Here is a 6,226-nt window from a genome sequence, read left to right as displayed (position 1 = left end):
ATAAATGGTCAAAGGATATGAATAGGCAGTTAAAGGAAAGAAATTCAAGCTAACTATTATCATATGAAATAATGTTCTAAATCACTAATGGAGAAATAGAAAGTAAAGCAAATTAGATATTATATCTCACATCCATCTTGGCAAAGTTCATGAGAAAAGAAAATAACAATGTTGTAGGGTCTGTGTAAAGCAGATACACTGATGCACTTTTGGTGGGGGCAGGACCTTTACTAGGTGAGATTTGAATTCAGTCTTGGAGGCAGTCAGAGAAACTAGAAGGCTGAGGTGAGAAAGGGAAGACTTCTATGCATGGAGGACAGCCAATGAAAATGTACAGAGTTGGGACATAGAATAAATATCATGTTTGAAGAGAGCGAAGAAAGTCAGTGTGGCTAGATCATAGAGTAAGTGGAGGGGTAATAAAATATAAGACCACTGGAGAGTTAGGAAGGGACCCAGATAATGAAGGGCTTTAAAAGCCAAACAGGATTTTATACTTGGTTCTTCTGGTAATCCTGCTTTCTGATGAGTATAAACCTGTGCATTGTGGATCTGTTGAATCCATAGTGTTATTTCTGAACTTGCTCAAGCTCTTACTCTTGCTCTTGCCCCATCTCTGTGTCTTTTCTCTGTCTCATCTTTACACTTTGCTACAACAACATCACCCAGCTGGTCTAATGGTCACTGACTATTGTTCCTGCTTCTGCCTTCTGGGTTTCCTGCCAGTCATCTCAGCTGCCTTCTGCTAGGGTGCTAGGGAAGAAATCACTTCCATGATTAGGGCAGCCTGAACACTCTTTACTCAAAGCCAGAGGGTGAGTCACCATACTCAGCTAACAAAAATCAGACAGAATTTGGGAGAGAAATTCCTAAGACCCACTCTGACTTGTCATACAAATGAATCTGAGGCAGAATAGAAACTAAATAAAGGACGCAAGGGTTTAGTTCAATTGTACCACATTCCTGTTATTATTATGTACGTTTATCAGGAGCAAAATCAAAGGTACTGAATTTGGCTTTCAGTAGCAATCTGAAATAAGACTTACAGATGAGTGTTGCTTCACAATAGACTTTGAGAATCTGTACACTTACAATAAGGCTACTGCAGGTTAAAAAAAAAAACATCTTGAATGCCTGTAAGTAAGGTGAATTTTGGTGTGTGTAAGGTGGATTTTTATTACTCTTCTGCGTAGTTTAGTTGCCAGGATCCATAGCCATAACAACCTCTTGTTCCCATGTGTTAGATATGAGTTCTCACTATCATGGTTCAAAACATCTCTACCACACTTGTGCATTATTATATAAGGATAAATAATATAAGCACTGATGCTTACGTTATACATATCCACTGCAACTGCACAATGAGATATACGGATGAGGTAATGTCAAGTTGTGAGGCTATTGTTTGCAATATGTCTTCTTTGTCTGTTGCCTATAAAGAAGGGCAGATTAATATTTTAGAATTTATAACGTAATATACATAGGACTGCAAAGGAAACCAATGATATTTATTTAGACCATTCTAATATTCAGGGAATTTGCTGTCTGGCACCTCTTGTGCCAAGCTATTAATTCCTTTTAAAAATTGTTTTTCCATAGCTTTTATTTAAAAAAAAAAAATCTTCTAGTGCTCTCATTTCTTTTATAAATTAAAAAAAAAAAACAAAAAACCTCTTATTTCAGCTCTTCTAGGAAGTCTAGTTGCATCTGTGTCCCAAAAGTGCTTTTCTTTGAGGCTTTGCTTAGAAATATTTTGCTATCCCTTTCTTCTTCTGAGTTTTTTGTCTTGAGCATTACTGTGGTCATGGTAGTTTTTACATGGTAGGATTCTTTTCTTTTTTTCATTCATTCTTCAAGTCTACTTCCTGACTTTGGACTTTATGTTAGGGCTGGGTTCTATGTACTGGAAGAAAGCCTTTGTTGCTGCTTTTGTAGGTATTTTAAATGTTGTGTTATTCCAGGGTCTCAGGGACAACTCAGACTAGGGACCTGTAAACTTTCAGTGCTTCCAAGGTGGTCTTGATGGAATTCTAAGAAAGCTGCCCCCAGTCCCAGTATTCTAACTTCCTTATGGGTCCCACTGAAGAGCAGGCATACCCTGACTTAACCACACAATCTGACTTTAACCACGCTGCAGGCCCCCATACTCAACACAGCCACTGCCTCTACTGGCCACTGCCCTCAGATCCAATTCACATAGTTGAACAGGTGTGTTCTTGTACTGAACCACAATCGCATCATCTATTTAATCCAAGATAGAACCACAATTCCTAACTATCCATCTTGACCAGACAGGACCACAATAGCTAGCAAATTGGAGGGCAACATGATCAGAATGTTTAATCACTGAACCATAGAAGGGGACTCTCCCCTATTATCTAATCCCTTAACAAACCTCTCTGGCCTTTTAAATATTTATAATTTCTGTTATGTAATTGCATCTTACCCTATAAAAATCCATCTTGTTTTCTCTGAAGATGCTGGTTCCTCTTGGAACTTAGCCTACTTCATGATAGACACCAATCTCAATAAATGTCTATACTTGGATTAGAGGTAGTCTAACCAAATTCTTTGAGACAATTCTATTGTAACACTTCATGATACTTCAATGGTTTTTGGCATCCCTGGGTGGGCAGAGTCTAAACCATAATAGTCTGATCCAGGGCAATGTTGGATTGCTGATTTCCTGGTCTGAATTCTGTAAGTTTCTGACTTGGGTTTGGGTATGAACAATGGTAGACTGCTGTTAGACTCAGACCCTATCAACCAGCTGGAAATCTCTGTTATTTCAGTGTGATAGAAAAGCATTTTCCCCTTTGGTCAGGTATTCCTTACCTAATTATTCTCTGACCAATTTATTGTCAGACTAGGCTAGATGCTGGAACAAAGACCCCTTTCTGCTCATGAACTTCAGGTTAAGTTCTCCTATATCTAAAAGCTTCCTAAGGAGAAGTTCCACATGCATTCTGAGTCATGGCAGCATTATTGGAAAAAAATATGTAATTAATCAAATGAAAATTTTGAAGGATAGTCCATATTTGTATAAGGTCTGGTATGTTATCCCTTTACATAAAATGAACCCTATTACTTCTTAATCATATTGCATATAATATGAAAGTTTTCTGCTATCTCTAATTATCATGTAGTAAAATATCTGATGCAATGGTACTCCTAGGAAAATTTTCAAAAAATGGCAAGAAGACACTCACACAACAAATTATTGAGTTCAAAACTTCAAAAGACACATGATGGATTCTGTGTTGGGTACTTGCTCCATCAGTACAAATCCCATTCCCTCAAATCCATTTTTAAAGACTCTGTGACTGAAATAACTTAGAAACAACATTCTGGTGATGACTTTGCCTGAATTTAGCTTAGCTAATTTCTTAATAGCAGGCACCTGTTCCATCACTGGACCCATTTTTCAAGCTCTTCTTACTTGGTAGCATCTGCTAGACCTTGTTTTCCACTAGCAAGTCCCCAAGATTGCCTACATGTCTTGATAAAGAATCAGAGGAAGATTTCAATGGAATGTCCAACAAGTAACACAACATTTTTCGACTCATTGAACAAGATTAGTGTTCCACTAGATTTCAGATATCTATTACTTGTAGAAGCCATGCTGTGTTAAACTTTGGGGCAAATTACTCTTATTAGCTGTAGGGGAAATATAACAAATACATTTGAAGCATCTACTATGTGTCACACACTATGCTAGGATCTGGGGATACAAACAGAAAGTATGAAAAAACTAGTCTGGAAGAACTTCCAATCTAGAGGAGGTATTAGCATTCTCAGTGAGTTAATTAATTGTAAATTTCAACAATATAGGAATTAGATCTTGTGGTCTTTGTGAAATGACAAGATATGTTAATCTCTCAAGTTAATTCAGGAAAAAAATGTCAAGAAAAACACTGTAATTTTCTTGTTCCACTTCTGGATTTAACAGAAGCAAGTGATTCTTTTGATCAAGATGAGGTGTTGGTAATCCTTTCAAAATTAATAGCCTATAGAAGTTTTCGTTCCCTTCCCAACAGGATGATGGCAAGAGTTGTAGATGTAGGAGACAACAGTGATAGTCAATGACTCAAATGACAACATGACTAATAGTAACCAATGAGAGCCTGTATGTTATTTGTGTCTCTTTTTCAGCAATGCGGTTCATCTTCTTCAAGAGCTGGGATTCAAGACTGTGAATCACACAGATTTTTAGAGCAGAAAGGAACTCCATTCACAGTGCTTTGATAAGAAAAGCAAATTGCTGACAATAACTGTTCAAGATGATCTGATGATTTGTGCTCCTGTGGCTTATAATTAGAACAGAGAGCAAAAATTTGTTAAAATATATTGCAGAATCTGCTCTTCCACCTGCTTTACAATCAGTGCCCCAGAACCACAGAGCCATGGGATGCAGTGAAAAAGCCTTTGAAAGTGACTGGACTCATAGTTCCCACTGGAAAGGGCCAGCTAATGGAGGGATTAGGGAAGGAGTGGTAGGGAGTGGTGAGGTTAGAAACACAGTGTTCTCTATTTTCATTGAGGTCACAATAAGATAAAAGGCTTTAAACTGGAGGAAGGAGTCAGGTTAGCTTGACTCCTCTAAATCCAGCTTTCCATTCTACAATTACTCTTTTGATGGTTTTAGGAATATAAAAAGTGCAGCAACTATGAATGTAAGAAGTAAAAACTTTCCATTTAGGGAGTTCCTGTACTTTGAATAACTTGGCACCTCCTTGTGCTGGAGGGGAGGGAGATGGGGAGGATGACAGTGTGGGACAGTAGAAAACATTATGGATGGGAGACATAAGATTTGGGTTCAAATCCTAGCTTTTCCAACCATGTGACCTTGGGTGAACTAAATCTCACTGGATTTCAGTTCCTTCAGCTGTAAAATGAGAAGGGCTCAGTGACTTTTAAGGTCCTCTTCAGCCAGAAATAATGCCAGGCTTTTAGTCAAGAGGGTCTAGGTTCAAATCCTCACTCCAACACAGATTATTCCCTTAACTTTTCTGAATCTTTTCTTATCTGTCAAATGGGTATAATCTAACCAACACATCCATTAAAATTTGCCTATTATGTGCCAGACACTCTCCTAAGGATACAATTAATAAAAATTAATTTAAAAAATTTAAAAAAATAATGAAGTACCTGTCCTCAAGGTAATCTAATGGTGGTGATGGGGAGACGACATACAAAAGGAGGTGAAGGGTGGAGGTGAATTTCAGGGGTTACCTGGCCCAGGGGCATCTTAATCCATGATGTTGAAACCAGGTAGAGTATCAGACTCACAGCGGAATCAGATGAGTCCAGTTTCTAACCTCTAGAGAATGACCCTGGTTCTATCCTCTAGCCCTCCAATCAGAGGGGAGAAGAGGCTGAGGGAGGTGGAGTCAAGGATTGAGTCAGCAGCATGGTGGTGAGATTAGAAGTGATGATTCCTGCAGTTTCTTACCTATTTCACAAGGTTGTTGTGAGCCATACATACATTCATGAATGGATTGTGTATTGAAAAGTTAACAGTGAGATATATATATATATCAGTCTGATCTTTGTGACCCCATTTAGGATTTTCTTGGCAAAGATGGTAGGGTGGTTTGCCATTCCCTTTTCCATCTCATTTTGCAGATGAAGAAACTGAGGCAAACAGGGTTAAATGTCTTGTCCAGCTAGTAAATGCCTGAGGCCAGATTTGGGAAGATAAGTCTTTTTGACTCTAGGGCCACACTCTATCCACTGCACCACCTAGCTGCTCCTAAAGAATAACACGATGATCTCAGTAGGGTTGTCTTTACATGTACAAAGAAGGGATACCCAGTCCAATGGGAATGATGTTCTTTGGGGTCCAAAGCAAGCAGAATTACTGATGGAAAATGGAGTTGTTTAGGAAGGTCAGATCCCAGCCTTTTACGTAGGAAAGCCTTGGGAGGAGTTTAATGATCCAGTCTGTCAATCAGAGTGAAGAAGAAGCTGAGGAGGTTAGACAGATGTTGAGTATTCAAAATTGAGAACAACAGCTCCATGATGAGATTCCAAGTGATTAGCTTACTCTAGGTGGGGCATGATGTACCTGGGGCCCGGATCAAGCAGAGCTCCTGTGGAAAATGGAGCACTTCCTACTAAGAGTGGCTCTCTCTGAACATGTGTCAGATCTGAAGTCTGTTTTTTTAACCTGGTTTCTTTGCTGGGGAGATGTCTCCCTTATGAATGATCATGGGAGATGACAAGG

Source organism: Notamacropus eugenii, chromosome 3 (genome assembly GCF_028372415.1).
Source record: "Notamacropus eugenii isolate mMacEug1 chromosome 3, mMacEug1.pri_v2, whole genome shotgun sequence".
Classification (NCBI taxonomy): Eukaryota; Metazoa; Chordata; class Mammalia; order Diprotodontia; family Macropodidae; genus Notamacropus; species Notamacropus eugenii.
This window is presented reverse-complemented; position numbering follows the sequence as displayed.